Here is a 17,926-nt window from a genome sequence, read left to right as displayed (position 1 = left end):
AATAGAGATATATAGCATATCGTTACCGTGTTTACGTTACCGTTTACCGGGCTCGGTTACCGGGCTCGGCTGGCGACATCTGCCCATGCGCGCCCATTACCGGGCCGGTAACACTTTACGGAAACTCTTCAGCGTTGCGGAGAGAGTTAGCGTCGCTTGTAAACAAACATGGCGGCGCCCAGATCGCCCGCTTCGGAATAAATGCATGTCACCGCTGGATTCTTTGATGCGACAGCTCACTCAAATGGTAGCGGTTCGCTTTTATTTCGCATACTCTCACCCATACGTCGAGGTTTAAGTGACAACTAGCCTATGTTGTTGAGATAATTCTGTGATTTTCGAGCACTTAAGCCTAACTATCCGCGTCGCAAATTTTCCTTCAAGCGCGTAGCCAAGGAAGCAACAACACTATAGCTTTTGTGCCAGCTTTAACATTTTTCTCTGTATTTTCATAGTTTTCTTCCTGGAAAAACAAAAACATTCTGGTAATGCTTGTCATATTCACTACTAATTCAGAAAAAAAAAATGTTTCTCCAGTCCAGAGTTCAAGCGCTTTGACTTACTGTCACCAGATGGCGCCACTATGTTTACATCCAAGCCGTGCATCCAAACATCCAAAGAAGCGACGCTGCGCGCGGCAAACAGAAGGTGTTGTAGCTGCGTTTTTACAGCATTCGCCGGGTCCGGGTCACCACGATGTGGAGGCCAGTGTTGAGGTCGCCCAGGAGGCGACCACGGCCACGTTTATTTGAGGCTGCCTTAGAAGAGGTAGCGACAGAGCAGCAGCGGCAGCGTCCGGCGAGGCCGAAGTCCAGAGCGTTCTCCTGCGTGTGCCCACCGCTTCGTCGTCTTCCGGGTGCCGAAGCGGTGGCGCTACAACAGTAAGCGCAGCGTACACAATCTTAGTGCGTTCTGTGTAGTAAACTTGTCTACTGGTCAGGGTACTTTTGAAGCCACTGAGCCGGCCGTTAGCAGAAAAGTAGTGAGCACGTCTTTATATACAGAGAAAAAGATGATTAAAGAGCATGTAGCACCTCACTGCAAAGAAATGCTTTCAATGCATGCGTATTTCTGTTTGTAATTAATACTGGGGCATCTACCATCATCGTCATTCGTTTTCGCCTTACGGTAACTTGTTACGGGAGAGACCGGAGAGACGATATGCTAAAACGTCTTCTAGCGTGCGCAGCGCTAACCGAAAACTCCGGCGTCCGGTAACACGGTAAACGGTAACGTAAACACGGTAACGATATGGTATAATTCTCTAATGTCTTTACCGCGACAGCGGTAGACGCTGCACCAACTTCTGGTCCTAAACCGGTCGAGCCATCTGAAAGGGCTTTTTAAGTTTAGAGAAGCTGGCTTTTTGTGGGGTTTAACGGCCCGAAGCGACACATGGGTTCGGAGGGACGCCGCAACGTTTACAGATATACTTCATTTCTGTAAACGTTGTTATATATAGTTCGCACAGACGCCTTAGTGGCCGCTATCTCAGAGTCCAGGAAGTGTGGCGATAGCTTGGGCGTTTCCCTCGCAAACCGATTCTCTCGTAGCCTGTGGAGGCGATCTTGTACTCCCGTGACATTGGTTGGTAACAACTTTATTCATAGTCCTGCAGAGCTTTCGCCGACGGGGCCTTATTACGTAAAAAACTATCTGCTTGAAAGCTTCGGACAGACGAATACCACCTTAGACTCCTTAACGTGTGTGGCTATACCACAGCACACCGGGGTCATTTTGAACTTCGCCTCCGTCGAAATGCAGTCGCCGGGGCAGGGATCGAGGCCACAACACTGGGATCAACAGCCGAGCGCCAGGGTCAATCAGCGGTCGAAAGAAAGATTTCCAAAATATCCATTACACACAAGTGAGCACAAGCTGTCATTAGCGACGTTTACAACTCTGCTACATGGAGAACCGGTTCTTCTCGCGCCGACTCCACGTAAACGGCTCACTTCGCTGCGTAGTGGCTGTGCCGTGCCTTTCAGAAATGTGTGTAAACGTGAGGGCGCCTCTCGCAGCGAAGAGAGCTGCGGGAGCCTCGAAGAAGCGGACGAAAAAATTGACTGAGGTTAAACCGGGCTGAATCCAGTCGATGAGCAAAATCTGTAGGTCAAAGGTGAAGTGAACACTGGTCATTGGTTGCTGGTCATTAGCTATGTCCATACCGTACAGGCATATCGTAGCTATGCGCAGCAAGACGCATGACATACATTCTTAGCATTGAGGGTGTGTGCCCCGCCGCGGTGGCTAAGTGGTTACGGTGCTCGGCTGCTGACCTTAAAGACGTGGGTTCGATCCCGGCCGCGGCGGCCGAATTTCGATGAAGGCGAAGTTCTAGAGGCCCGTGTTTTGTGCGATGTCAGTGCACGTTAAAGAACCCCAGGTGGTCGAAATTTCCGGAGCCCTTCACTACGGCGTACCTCGAGCCTGAGTTGCTTTGGGACGTTAAACCCCAATAAACCAAACCTTCAGGGTGTGTGCTTGGTTTGACCTTGGTTGGGCTTCAAGGTCAAACACGCAAAGCCACGCGAATGAGTTTTACCTCGAGTAGTAGAGCTTTCGCTCTAAAACAAAATTTTCCAGTGGACAGGGCGAGTGGGTGGTGGTGTTTTCGTTTAGCATGAGCTGGCGAGGCAGGCAAGAAACCGGAAATCGCTGTGTGCGGATGACGCCAGGCCTCATCGCCCTTGCCTTCAGATGCGACACAGTGCGGCTGCACCGTTGCGAAAGCTTCGATGCGCTCCCGTGTAGACGGTGGTTTGTCGCAGTGGCCGCTGCGCCTGCTGGCTTTGAGCCCATTTAGCCGGATTCTGAAACACGCGTCCTCTTCGCCCTGTAGAGCTGTGACCTGAGGCCCGACACCCCCCCGTGTTTCATCTTTTATTTCGAAATCTCGTGCCAGCTTCACGAGTCAGCTTCGCCTCCAGGGGTTATACGAGGGGGGACCCGAAAGAAACCGAACTGAGAGCGCGCTGCCGTTCGTAGACGTAGTAGATAGTTCTACCGCTAGATGGGGTTAGTAGAGACCTTCACGAAACAGCTGTGCAGACGACATAAGTTTGTAGGTAAACATTTGAGCGTAGTGTTGTGTTTCGCTTGCAGTTATTTTGTTCCGCCTGCGAAATCTTTATGGCAAATTTAAAACAACAAAGACTGTGTTTGAAATTTTGTTTCCTGCTTAAAAAATCGGCAACGGGAGCTTACCAAATGTTGTAACTGGCTTTTAAAGAGGATGCTATGAGCCGCACACAAGTTTTCGAGTGGTTTGGGCGCTTCAAACATGGTGAGGTGAGTGTCGAAGACCATGCTCGTTCTGGGCGTCCTTCAACGTCTCGAAACGATGAAAACGTTGAAAAAATCCGTCAAAAAATGAACGTAGATCGTCGTTTCACAATCGACCACATTTCAGAAGAGACAGGTGTGAGTTGGAGCTCGTGTCAGCGAATTTCGACTGAGCAGTTGCAAATGAGACGTGTTTCAGCTAAATTTGTTCCTCGCATTCTCACACAGGATCAAAAGAACATTCGATTGAATTTGAGCCGGAATTTAAAAAATGAGATTGAAAGTGATTCAAACTTCTTGACCAAAGTCATTACAGGTGATGAGAGTTGGTGTTACTGGTATGACCCAGAAACTAAGCAAGCGTCAAGCCAGTGGAAGTCTCCCAACTCTCCGAGACCAAAAAAAGCAAGACAGTTGAAGTCGAATGTGAAGACAATGATCATTGTCTTTTTTGAGGTTCGCGGAATTGTGCACCAAGAATTTGTTCTCCCTGGCCAGACAGGTAACCAGCACTTTTATTCCGAAGTCTTAAGACATCTGCGAGAGGATGTGCGGAGCAAACGCCCGCCACTTTGGCGATCAGGCGACTGGTTGCTTCATCGCGACAACGCCCCCGCACACAGGGCCTTACGAGTGACCCACTATTTGCCCTTTCGGGGATGGACTGTCGTTCCCCACCCTCCATATTCACCAGACCTAGCCCGTGCGACCTTTTTCTCTTTCCGAGAATGAAGAAAAGTCTAAAAAGGAAGCGTTTTGGTGATGTGGAGGCCGTTCAAACAGCTTCGCAAAGGGCAGTGGACGATATCAAAGTTGAAGAGTTCCAGAGATGCTTCAAACAGTGGTAAAAAAGACTTGACAAGTGGATCGCATTTCATGGAGAGTACTTTGAAGGTGACTGAAGGAATTTTGTGCAAGAGTTAATAAATAAAGTTTTTATACAAAGCATCCGTTTTTTTTGGGTCCCCCCTTTTATATGCACAAGACAGTTCGCTTTTATTTGAGCGCGTGCTTGCAAGCGTTTTTTTTTTTTTGGTTGAGCCTGTGGGTATTTTCAGCATTTTATGGTAGCAATAAAGCAGCGGTACTAAGATGGTCAAGCAAATGAAGGTCGTATATAAGGAGTGCGAGGCGTCGGCGAATTTGAAGGAAACGCGCTTCGCGGGAGTGCACCGACCGCTTGTTCACCCTCACCGTCCCGGAATTGCACAGGGAAGCAGACAAGCTGCCATTTAGGCTGTTCATTTTAGTCGCCATGGAGGCACGTTGGCGGAAATAAACTGCATGACGCGGTGACGCTGTCGCCTACGTGTCCCGGAGTTAAAAATGGGTGTAGGAAGAAATGTCCCCGGAACTTACATCCCAGGAAAAAAGGTCCCTGGATAAAAGGTCCCCTGAGGAAGCACAGTCTAGGAAAAAATGTCCCCAAGCGAAGAAAAAAATTTCTTCCGGAACCCACTTGACAGAAAATTGCCCTTTTTATTAGAGTCTTATTTGGATTTATGTACACTGCAAAAAAATTCCGTGAATGTTACGTACAAACTCTCCATAACAGAACAAACGCTTGCTCTGTTGCATCTGAAATGGAGGGTCCATCCGTAACACATTCGTGAAGGTGGCTGGCCGTATTATGCATTTTCTGAAACGTATTACTCGCCGTAACTGTTGGCCCCCGGACTAGGCACCACATGACGTCCCATTTCCGATCTGTGTGGTTTACTCTTGTTTAACAATGTCCACAAACTAGCATGGCGAAAATGAGATTAACCCTATGTGCAAAGGTGAAGATCCGAGGGGGGGTGATAATCAAATTAGACCCAAGTGACGCATAATGTTGCTTCAACGTTGAGGGATTGCTACAAATTGTGAGCAACATTAAATATCAAAGGACTTACTTTGCTATAACTTTAAAAGAAGAACGTTGACTTCATAAAAAAATATTTTCACGATGTTGCTAACCACATGACAGGGTAACAATTAATAAATGCATTTAATAAATAATTTAGAAATGCAGCTTAATGAGGTCAAGAGATAAAAAAAATTTAGACACAGACAATGGTTAGACAACTTCTCTAAATTGAAACTGAACACCAGCTGAAAATACATTACAAACAAGGTGAAAGCCGAATTTCCGTCTGCCGTTTGACAAGGAAACGAACCACTGAGAAAGCCAAAAGCATGGGCAAACAAATTTGTGAATGAAGTGCAATGTAGCAGTCACATCTTTGCTACACAACCATCAATCAAAAACGCTAACTCCTTCACGGATAACAAAAGCACAGGCACAACAAAATATTGCTAATTGCAATGTTCAACTTATTAGGTACCTATAGCCGGCCATTCATGCCTGGTCTTCCTGCGGATAAATGAAACGCTGCAAAAAAGCAGTGAGCAGCCATAATTGTTGTAGTGACAAGGAGGATGTGCACCGTCGGTGCTGCTCCCTCATCCTGAGTAGGAAATAATAGCTGTTTTTTCTGGAATGTACTCTGGAAGCATGAATTTCCTATCCACCTTTATTTAGCTTGCACTGACACGACCCATCATGAACTCTGCAGCTTTGACAAACATGCGGGCCAGTCGACAGCCACAGAAGACTGTAGAACCCTGCTAACTTGCAAAAAAACCAGTGCTCAGAAAGAAAAATTATAAAAAAATGAGGAGTTCCTTACACCCACTGTTTTATATGGTACTAAGAATGCGGCTAAGACATGGCATGAATATTGTTTTTTTCTGCTCAGTTACAAACTTTCTCGCCTGTGCTAACATATTACTGCAATGTAAATAATGAAACATGCCAGCATTGCACAACATGCTCTAAGACTTACAAAATACACCCCCTGCAAGGCTACCACATGCCTCTTAGATGTGGTAATGTTTATATCTACCAAACTATCTAGACTAAAATGAGACACCAAGCCTCTGACATCTGGAGATGTGTACCTCCCATGCAATTAGAGTGATTGGAGATGCTCCTCATTGATGGCATTTCAGTTGCTAGGTGCGGAAGGACCGGATATGAAGGTGAACAACTAGACACCCACTTTTTAAGCAACGTCACAATGAGCAATGTGCCTTGGCTTTTCTTCCATCCAAAAAGTTTTATGTTCCATGTTTACGTAACTGCTTGCATGTGCTCATTTTGGCTTGCTGAGAGGTTCTTTTCTTTGTTAAACTAGCTTTAACTCTGACCTCAGTCTTCTGCACCTTCTTAATTTTTTGCTAGTGTTCACCTTAAGTCATGTGTAAGCTCACGCAGATCTCTACTTTTCTACGTTTCCAACTGTCACATCTTCTCTGCCTTCGTCATGTCCATCACTGCATCCGACGCCTTCAAGTATAGTATGCTGTGTATAATCACCTTAACTAATCTGCCTATTACACATGTATTTTTGTTAGCCACCCACTCCTCTATCTGGCGCTGATAGGCCCTGAGAGTAAATAAATGAATTGTAGTCTAAGCTAAGTCTCAGCAAGCATGCATTATGTTCAGTTTATTTTACCATGTTGACCAGTAAAGAGTGGACAGAAAAAAGCTGCAAAGTAGAGCTTGACATGCCTCTCGCCCCTACACTGGAAAGCAGCAGGCAAGGCATTTGCAACCACTAACGACAACGGAACATGCCAAGTGTGAAGTAAATCAGTAATGTTCCTCGCATTTATCACAAGGTATACTCTCTGCTCAGTAATTTATTACCCCCTTAGACATTCTGCAAGGAGTGCATACAATGATGTGTCACCACAATACAATGATAATCATTAACCCTGTGAAGTATTTTGTAGTATCAGACCTCGCCATGGTCATGCAGTTCAGATCATGCAAAGGAAAAGCACTCCTGCAGGTGACTTCACAAAAGCGCCAAACTATCCAGAGAAGGACGCACTTGCTCTGGACTACCTTCCTTTCGCCGAAATCATTGTTCTTCATGGACGTCCCGTATCTGTTCGTTGTTTAGTCGCTTCCGTGCCGACATCTGTAATCGTTGTAGCTTGATATGTTACAGCTTGCCAAGAAGAAACGCAGTCCAAACCATGATATCACGGTGAAGAAATGGAGCTGGAAGCAAATAAAACACCCAAGACAAAAATACATGTAAGCTAAATCTACAAATGATGATATAACATAAAATCAGTGAAATTGTCGTGTCCGGTCGCTGTGTTGAATGCAGCGAAAGACGCACACGGTACTTTAAGACTTCGTTTATTTAAAGCCGATGAGGGTGCGACCAGCGTCGACCGAGGCAGGAGCCGAACTGGCCGCCCGAAGAAAGGAGGGAGCGGAGAAGCGTCCACGGGAGGGAGTGGCTTCCCAAAACAGGAGGAGGAATGCGGGGGCGCACCATGGGGGGGCATCTGGCGACAGCGTGCGACGAAGGGCAAGTGGTCGTTAGGCGGAGGATGCAGGGGCGCACACACACAAAAGCAATAAGGGGACACAACACTTCCTTCCCCCTTAGAAAGTTGCCTGGTATCGTGCAGGGGGTCGGCGCTCACGCGTGGAGGCGCGCTGGCTTTGTGCGCTCGGGGGAGAAACACTTGTAGGCTGGCTGTTGTTCGCTGTGTCTCCTAGGTCTGTCCTGGGCGAAGTCTCTTCTTCCGGGAAGAGGTGCCAGGCTATGTGGGAAGCTGGTGCACGTGTTCTCTCCGCTGGCGGACAGCTCTCAGACGGCGTCGTAAATCTACGCAGCTGGTTGAGATGTCGGCGTGCTACTGTGCCATGTATGTTGACGAGCCAAGAGCGCAGGCCTATGCGTCTGACAATTGTAGCTTCCTCCCAGCGTGGCTTTTTCAGAAACTGTCGGGCGAGGACGCGCTGCCCCTCATTAAGCGTGCCGCAGCGCGGAATTGCTTTTTCTTCCCGGAACGTCTCTGCCTTTGGCTCGGGGAGGATGGCTGTGAGCTGGGTTCGCATTTCACGCTCGAACATCATTTTCGAGGGGGTCTCGCCTGTTGTGCTCTGAACCGTCGTGTGCTGCTTGAAGAGAAAGCGCGCAAGGCGGCGCTGCAGCGAGCCTGTCTGATCTCTTTCAAGGGCGCGTTTTAGCTCGGCTACGTAGCGCTCGGCTTGTCCGTTTGTCGCTGGGTGGTAGGGGGCCGATGTAACTGATGAGATCCCGTTGTCGCGATAAAACTTGAGGATCTCCGCAGACACAAACGGTGTTCCGTTGTCCGACACTACCTTGCGCGGCAGGCCCAACGTTGCAAATAGTGATCGGAGGTTGTCAATGACTGCTGCCGAAGTCGTCTGTCCCATTTGCCTTATCTCAAGCCACTTTGTGTAGGCATCTACGACCACAAGGAAAGTGCAGCCCTCAATTGGTCCTGCAAAATCAATGTGCAGTGTGTGCCATGGTGTGTCTGGCTTTTCCCATTCTGGGACAGGAGCTTTCGGCGGGGTGCTCCGGCTGCTCTGGCAAGGCTTGCATTCTCGCACCACTGTTTCGATGTCGTTGTCAATGCCAGGCCACCACATGTAGCTTCTGGCACACTTTTTCATTGCAACGATGCCCCGATGTCCGGCGTGGATGAGAGACATAGCTTGTGCGCGTAGTTCTCTCGGCATCACAACTCGGGACCCAAATATGATGCAGCCGCGATGGGTGCTCAACTCTGTAGCTCGCCTGCGGTAAGCGTCGAAGTTGTCCCCTTTGAGTTTATGCACGTTGCCTTGTTGAACAGCAGTGTAAACTAGCCGGAGAGCTGCGCACTTCTGCGTAGATGCTGCAACTGTGCCTGCTGTAAGCGGAGGTTCTGGCAGTGCTTCGAACATCAGAACGTCTCCTGGTGGAAATGGTTCGTCAACAGTTGCGTCTAGTGGCAGACGGCTTAGCGCATCGGCGTTTTGATGTTTACTCCCATTGCGGTAGACCAGAGCGTAGTCGTACGCTGAGAGTTTGATGCACCAACGTGTCATTCGCGGAGACAAAGTTGGTGGCATAGGCCTTTGTGGTCCCAGAATGCCCAATAGCGGTCGGTGATCGGTTATAAAGGTCACCTTCCGGCCGGCAATGTACTGGTGAAAATGTGTCGCCGCGTAGACGATGGCTAGCCCTTCTTTGTCAAGTTGCGCGTAGTTGCGTTCTGCTTGCGACAACGTACGTGAGGCGAAGGCGATGGGAGCTTCCCTTCCTTGCTCGTCAGTTTGCGATAGAACCGCGCCGACTCCGTACGGTGATGCGTCGCCAGCCAAAAGCAGAGGCTTCCTTTCGTCGTAGTGGCGGAGGACTGTACATCTTCGAATCAGGTCTTTCAGGGCATCGAATGACTGCTGATGGCGTGGCGACCATGTCCATGTCACATCTTTCCGAAGGAGTTGGTATAAGTCGTTGGCCACGGTAGCTCTTTGTTCCAAGAACCGGTCGTAGAACGTCAAGAGTCCGAGAAAAGCCTGTAGCTCCTGCTTGTTTGTTGGAGCTCGTGCTTCTGTGATCGCTCGCACTTTGTCCTCGGTAGGGTGAATGCCTTCCGCATCGATTCGGTGTCCCAGAAATTGCACCTCTGGCACCGCAAAACAGCACTTCGATTTGCTTATGCACAAATTAGCGTTTGCTAGCCTTTCGAGAACGAGCTCTAGGCGCACTGCATGCTCTTCAGTGGAAGTGCCACTGATGATGACATCGTCAAGGTAGACACAAACTCCTGGGATGCCCTGAAGCACTGTCTCCATGAATTTTTGAAATATGGCCGGGGCTGCAGCTACGCCAAAAGGCAGTCGCTTGACTTTGTACAAGCCTTTCAGTGTGTTAATTGCCAATAATTCAGCAGTTGACTCGCTCACCTTCAGCTGCTGATACGCCTGGGTGAGGTCCAATGTGCTGAAGACTCTTGCGCCACCTAGTACACTGAATACTTCTTCAGGTGTCGGTAGCGGGTAAGAGGACGCTTTAGTCGCAAGATTGACGGTGCTCCGGTAGTCTCCGCAGAGGCGTATGGTTCCGTTCTTCTTGCGAACTACGACAAGTGGTGTGGCCCATTCTGAATGCTGCGTCGGCTCGATGACACCTTGCTGCTCCAGTTTGTCCAACTCTTTTTCAACTGAATCTCGGAGAGCAAACGGCACCGGCCTGGCCTTCAGAAATTTGGGTTGCGCGTTGTCCAACAACTCCAGTGTGACCGGGGGCCCTTCGTTTCCTGGAATCTCTTCCGAGAATACTCTTTCGTATTTCTCTTGCAGTTGCTCAACCATGTTCTGGCTCGGCGTCTGGTGTATGCCGCATATCATCACGCCTAGTGGAGAAAACCAGTTTCTCCCTAGAAGGCTTGATCCTGTGCCCTTCACAACAAGCAGAGGTAGCGTATGGGTCTGGCCGTTGTAGTTAACCTGCACGTTGGCAGAGCCCAATAGTGGCAGATTCTGTCCTGACCACGTTCGCAGGTGCGTGTCGTCTTGTTGCAGGGCGGGTGCGTCAGATGGCCATGAAGTTCGGAACGTGTCCTCACTGATCAGAGTACAGGCTGCGCCGGAGTCCACCTCGAACTTAATCAGCTGGTGATGTACGCTTACTTCTGTAAAAATCTTCGGTCGCGTGCCGAGATTCATGGTGTTCAGGTCGTACTACACAGATGGTGTTGCTGATGTTGTTCCATGGAGATCAGATAGCGGCGTATTCTCTGAGGCGTTGACGCTGTGATTAGGCTGGGAAAGTGACTTTATCTTGGCAAGTCTCCGTTTCGTAATGCATGCTCTTTCGATATGCCCTCGCTTGTGGCAAAAATTACACGTGGCTGACTGGAATCGACATCCCTGGGGGTTGTGTTGGTCGTCACACCGCCAGCAGCGTTGTGCCTTTTTGACCGATTTTACAACAACAGAAGGCTTGCGCACCTGGTTGCTTGTCTGGTGTACCGGCTCGGTGTTCCGGCGAATCCCTCTCTGCTGGTGACCGGCGCTCTCCGCTCGAACGGCGATGTCGTAAGCTTTGCTGAATGTGAGGTCCTTCTCAGCGAACAGGCGCTGCTGCAGTGACTCGTCACTCAGTCCGCACACAAATCTGTCGCGTAACATCACGTCCAAGGGAAGCATGGTGGTGTTAGCAGAAGAAGCTGCGTCTCCCTCCTGCCCGGTAGCTGTTGTCGACAGCGTTCCAAAATTGCAGTCGGCAGCGAGCTTCTTGAGCGCGGCTACGTAGGCGCTCACAGTTTCTCCTCCCAGTTGATCTCGTCGTTGGAAGCGAGCCCGGCTGTAGACCTCGGATGGCCTTGGGTCGTAGTGCTTTTGCAGCGCTTTTACGATGTCGTCGTAAGACACTGCCGCTGGTGTGCTTGGCTGAATAAGGGCGCAGACAGTATCGTAGGTCTGCTCCCCGCACAGCGTCAGCAGGTTGGCCCTCTTCAAGGCTGGGTCTGTGATGTTGTTAGCTTCAAAGTAGAACTGAAAGCGTCCAACCCACGATGACCACGATGAGCCGTTGAACTCTGGTATCTGATTGGGAAACCCTCGCGTAGCCATGGCTTGTCAATAGCGTTGCGTAGCGCGGGTCGAATCCACTTTCTCGTCGCCACTGTCGTGTCCGGTCGCTGTGTTGAATGCAGCGAAAGACGCACACGGTACTTTAAGACTTCGTTTATTTAAAGCCGATGAGGGTGCGACCAGCGTCGACCGAGGCAGGAGCCGAACTGGCCGCCCGAAGAAAGGAGGGAGCGGAGAAGCGTCCACGGGAGGGAGTGGCTTCCCAAAACAGGAGGAGGAATGCGGGGGCGCACCATGGGGGGGCATCTGGCGACAGCGTGCGACGAAGGGCAAGTGGTCGTTAGGAGGAGGATGCGGGGGCGCACACACACAAAAGCAATAAGGGGACACAACAGAAATGCGACGAAAAAAGAATGAAATAAGTTGCTGGGTGAAAACCAATACAACTTAGCTTGTATTTAGTTTGTGCGCCGAGATGTCCTTCTCATCCTGTGTTTTGTTGCACACCTTCCAAGCGTGGAACGATAAACCACTGCTACACTTGCGTTGCTCTCACCATGCCGTTGCGTTTACAGGTCAGTGACGCGTTCCACCGGCAAACAACTTGTATCCGCCTCATGCGAGCCGTACATGCATGCGAGTCGAAAGCATGCGAGTTGCATGCATGTACAGCCGGCCAATTCTTTAGCTGGCGTGCATGACGGCCGCGTTTTCCGTGCTCCTGCAGCCTATGACGAAGCAAACTTGCTAAAATAAATGAAATCTAAGAAGGGGCTCAGTGAGCCCGTGCTTATTATAAAGCTTTCCGCAAGTTTTCTTCGTTGTGAAGCGCAGGAGCGCAGAAAAGGCGGCCGTCGCGCACGCCAGCCGAAGTATTGGCCGGCTATACACATGCGAGGCGGCCGGATGCTCAAATTACGGCAGCTTACGATACGTTTGATAAATTGGTTTTTGAGGAAAGGAAATAAGTCAGTATCTGTCTCACATATCTCGGCGGGCACCTGAACCGCGCCGTAAGGGAAGGTAGGAGTGAAAGAAAAAAGAGGTGCCGTAGTGGAGGTCTCGGGAATAATTTCGACCACCTGGGGATCTTTAACGTGCACTGACATCGCACAGCACATGGGCGCCTCTTGCGTTTCGCCTCCATCGAAACGCGGCCGCCGCGGTTGGGTTCGAACCCGGGTAGTCCGGCTCTGTAGACGAGCGCCTTACCACTGAGCCACCGCGGCGGGTACGATACGTTTGATGTCACCCGTTTGGGGACATTTTTCCGGGGACATTTTTTCTCGGGACGTATCTTCCGGGGACATTTTTTCCGGCTCCCGTTACAAATATATGCTCTAAATCGGGCCACTGAAGCTAGTTTTTCCGAAAACTCAGAACCAACTTTCTTAGACGTCAGTTGATACTTGTCAGTGCGGCGACGTGACGGTGTACATGAAGCAGTCTAGAGGGACATACTCGCTCAAGCACTCGCAGTGTGCCTATACGCAGTGCGCGTATAGGCGAAATACCGCACGCCATGGTTAGCAGCGAAACATCAACGGCATTGGCGCCATCCAGGAAAAGTGATCCACAAAACCCCCAAACGACGTCCTCAGCGCACGAAAACAAAAGTTTCTGCCAAAGTTGAGGAGAATTGAATTAGCGCGTAACCCTCGGGCAACAAGACCGCGTTGATTCTTCTGGAATAGAGAGAGAGTGAGAGACTTGAATGAATAAAGGAGAGCTCTGCCTGGTTATTAGCGTAGTGGGCTACTCCGGACTTGAATAAAGGTGAATTTAGCATACGCGTTTCCTGTACTAGTGAGTAGGTGCGTCATTAGAGAGGAAGGAAAAATATAAATTAAAAAATGAATGTTTTCGCCTTCGAAGCGAGTGAGTGACTTTAAGTGTCCCGCGTAATTTATTCTTGCTCTGTAGGCGCTCAACCCCGCAAACGCGAGGTCAAAGCATCTCAGAAGGCGCAGCACAGACACGGTACTCATCAAAAGTAATTTCGATCGTTAGTTAACATTAATAAGTTACCAGTCCAGAAAATAGTGAATTACATTGAAAATTACCGAGAAATATAATTAATTACTGTGATTTCATTGCGGCAACTTAATATCCGCCAGCCTGCCGCATTTGGTCCGATTACCCTAATCGACTGACATATATATTTTGGTCCAATTTCTGTTCTTTGTGTCATAACTGCAACTCCAGACATCTAAAAAAACTATTTCCGAATCTTACTAAGTATTTTTTTCCCTCATTACAAAGCACTGTAAAAAACAAACTGGTCAAAAAGATTATGAAACTGTACTGAAATTTAAGGAATTATTTTTGTTGACACACGCACATATAAAAAAAAGCACTGGCACACCGTGTACAGCCAACTTAAAACATTCAGTTTATGACTGTGCTGAAACTACCTCTAGTCCAATAGAACTCAAAAAAGGAGGCCCTTTCTTCCTCCTCACCGATTCTTTTGAATCTGCTAGCCTGAAATCGCAGAAGTGTGGCAGATGAATGGGGATTGGCCAGGGCTTAGTTGGGTTAACCAGGGTGTCTTGAAAATTGGTCCACGCCCTTTTCTGGAGAATCTCCTTTGAGGGACACCTGCGTCTTCGTTTTTGAGTTGTATCCGACTTCCACGGAAGCCTCGACTTGAACAATGGAACGAATCGTAGGGTGGTCTCTTTGCACGCGGATAATAATGAAGCGCATGTCTGGAATGTCGACGTAGCTAGGCCGCAGGTCAAACCTGTCAGAACATGCCTTCTGTTCAGTAGCTTTACCGGAAGCTGCATTGTATCTTTATGTTCCGGCTTCCAGGAACCCTTTTTTTTCTCTGCCCTTGTCCCTAACACATTTTCACACCCCTCCTAAATATGGACCTGCATGCTTTGGGCGGTCTCCTTTCATTCCCGGTTTTCTTATCAGCGCTGAGTCACGGTATGGAGGTCACTGAAATGAGGCCAAGGGGAAAGGGCAGGCTAAGCCGTTTGGTCCCATTGGACAACTGATTTCTCCTCTCACTTGACAGACTTATATAAGGGGAAGTCTTTTTTTCCCGCACAGATCATTCTTGCACCCGCAGAGTATACTGGTCAGACGCTGTCTACCTGCACCCACGTGTTCCGCGCAGCTGACACGCGTACCGAGAACCGCCATGCCGACTCTTTCGAAGCGAGCTGACCCGGCAAGACTGCCTCTTTCCCGACGCAGGACGCGTCTGAATAGGCCCATGATTCTCCGCTACGTGCGCAGACGGAGTCGCCTGCCAAGATTCGTCCCCTTGCTTTCGCCCATCCCCGAAGATGCGGTGCCACTTATCGCTTTCGACTCGACTATGCGGGTACCGCTGCTGTCCATTCCCAAGCCGCCCTCGTACGGAGCTTGCCTGTGGACCGCACCGACTCTCCAGTCCAGGGAGGACACCGTGTGCATTGAGATCGAGCATTCACCTGCGCAAGACCCGCAGCAGCCACAGTCGTCGTGGCTCCCGTTTATCAAGGGACTCCTTTTCGTCGTCGGCGCCGCCCTGGTTGTCTGGGCCACCCTGGTTACCGTCGGCAACGTTGACAACGCCGCCCGGGGCCGCGGCGGACTGCTGCTATTAGCGGGCGCCAGCTTCATCGCGGCGGCCATTGCGCTGTGTTGTGTGTCACGTGGGCCTCCTCGCCCTGCTGCGACGAGGTTCGCGCAGGGGGCGCTCCCTGCTTGACTCTCCGGTCGTAACGCCATTTTGTCGCCTGCCTCGCCATTCATTGCCATTCTCGTGAGCAGCGACTGTATATACATTTTGCATCAATAAACATCCCTTCACTCATTTCATGTCTTGTTACGTGATGCTTTTCTTCGTAGTGGCGTTTTAGCTGCGCACGCTGCAATAGTTGGCTTCACAATCTGCATGTCTGGACCTTTTCTCAGTACCGCCCCACGCATGCATCCGGTCTCCTCGTGCCTTATTTTCACAAAGCATGTCTTGCGGAAAAATGACATCTGTTCGTGCAGGACAGCTTTTGTTCGACGACGTGGTACCCGCACGCACTGGCCTTGATTTCGAAGCGCGGTTCGGTTCCGGGTACTTTTAGTTGGCGATTGAACGCATTAAAAGCACGCCTGGCAATGTGCTCCATGGCTGGTGTGTTCACAGATTGTTCGTGTACATTTGGTTGGGATTTCCATAGTGGCGTGCCCCCTTCCTATTATAGGGCGAGAAGTTGGGTGCAGCGCTGAAGACTTGTATGCCACGTCTTAAAGGGCCGAAGGCACGTTGCGAAAGGCAACTGGCTCAACTGCGTTTCACCCTACCGTGGCAATTGTGGTTTGGCAGAGCTTCGCCTATTAGATGCTTTTAGGATATTGTGACACTATAGGTGAGGGAAGTAACGGGGGCCCGTGCACAGGCACAGGACAATAACCGCAGGGTGGGGTGTTATTGTCCTGAGCACTGGTCCCCCGCCATTCCCCTGTACCCTTTACCCATAGCGTCACCCTATTCTAGAATTTCGAATGTCTTTACCGCGGCAGCAATTCCCGGCTCTAAAGCGGTCGAGTCGGCATGGTGAAGGGGATTTTGTAGTGTACAGAAGCTGGTGTATTATGGGGTCTTAACTGTACGAAGTGACACATGGGTTCGAAGGACGCCTCATCGTTTATACATATACTGCATATCTGTAAACATTCGTATTATATAGTTTGCACAGACGTCATAGTGGCCGCTATCTCGGGGCCCATGAAGCATGGCGAAAGATTGGGTATTTATCTCGCAAATCGGTTCCCGCGTACACTGTGCAGGCGCGCTTTTACACCCTAAGATGACTCCCGTGACATTACGTAAAAACTATTTGTTGGAAAGCTTCGGACAGACGTATACCACTTTGGGTTTCTGCGTGGATATACCACAGCGCACCGGCGTCGTTTTGTACTTCGCTTTCGTCGAAATACGGTCGCCGGGGCAGGGATCGAGGCCGCGAGATTGGGATCAGCAGCCAATCGCCAGAGTCACTGAGCGGTGCAAAGAAAGATTTCCAAAATATCGATTGCTCAAAAGTGAGTACAAGCTGTCATTACCGGCGTTTACATTTCTGCGACAGCGAGAACCGGTTTTTCTCGCGTCGACTCTATGTATACGGCTCACTTCGCTGGGTATTGGCTCTCCGGCGCCTTTTAGAACCCTACGTAAACGTGAAGGCGCGTCTCGCAGCGAAGAGGGCTGCGGGAGCCTCGAAGAAGCGGGCGAAAAAACTTGGCTAAGTTTCAACCCGGCTGAACATAGTATACGAGCAAAAGCTATAGGTCAAAGGTCAGATGACCACTGGTCATCGGTCATGTGGTTGCTGGTCGTATATATACCTATGACCATACCATGCAGGCATATAATGGCTATGCGCAGCAAGACACGTAGATATCTTGGGGGTGTGTGCTTGGTTTAACTTTTTTTGGGCTTCAAGGTCAAGCACGCAAAGCCAGGCGAAACTCTGAGTTGTACGTCGAGTAGTAGAACTTTCGCTCTAAAACAAAATTTTCCGTTGTACAGGGCGAGTTAGAAGTTATTTAGAAGGTAGGCCAGGCAGGTTCGGACATGAATAGCTTTTCACAGGTGGCGGCTATGAAGTCTGGAGGCAATGGAGAGAAGGGGAACAAGGTAAACCCAAGGAATGGGGTCACAGTCACTGATAACAGGAAGTAGAAACCGGAAGTCAGAAGGGAGATAGCGCTTATCACACTAGTGTAAATGGTTCGGACAAATTCTCGTGACATGGTGGTTAATCCCCTAGAACATCTATGGTGGGATAAGTCATGAACGTTGGGGCTATTCCCGGTCAAAGGAACCCCTTCCAGCCAAATGTGTCGGCAGATTCTCATGACCCTGCTAGTGTGATAAAGCAGGGAGCGGTAGATGCACGGAAGGGGCTCCTCCCTTCCCTCTATGTTCGGTAATAGACTCCTCTCTCCATTGTGCCGCCGCTCCCTGCGTTATCACGCTAACAGGCTCGTGAGAATCGGCCGACGCCATTGGCTGGAAGTGGGTGGTTTGACGGAGAAAAGCTGCTGTGTTCTTGAGTGGTATTTGACTGTATCCTGATGTCCCATGGGGTGGAGGAGGATAGGCTGTAAACCACGGCTTAATAGGGTTAAGCCCTGCGCTATAGTGAACTAGAATACTACCCGGCGCCTTGAGGATTGGTCGACGGCGTTGGCTAGAGGGTCCCCTTTTGGGATGTATCTGCGGCTTCGTTG

General features: G+C 49.8%; 1 protein-coding gene across 4 annotated transcripts in view; it reads left to right on the top strand.

Moving 5' to 3' along the window:
- LOC149363853 (cyclin N-terminal domain-containing protein 1-like) overlaps positions 1–17,926 on the top strand; it is a 437,455-nt gene that overhangs the window by 136,560 nt on the left and 282,969 nt on the right. The gene's annotated exons all lie outside the window — the stretch shown is intronic.

The sequence above is a fragment of the Amblyomma mixtum genome, chromosome 2, assembly GCF_055824585.1.
Source record: "Amblyomma mixtum isolate Tamu chromosome 2, ASM5582458v1, whole genome shotgun sequence".
Taxonomy (NCBI): domain Eukaryota; kingdom Metazoa; phylum Arthropoda; class Arachnida; order Ixodida; family Ixodidae; genus Amblyomma; species Amblyomma mixtum.
Note: the sequence above shows the minus strand (reverse complement) of the source record. Positions and strands in the feature narration are given on the sequence as shown.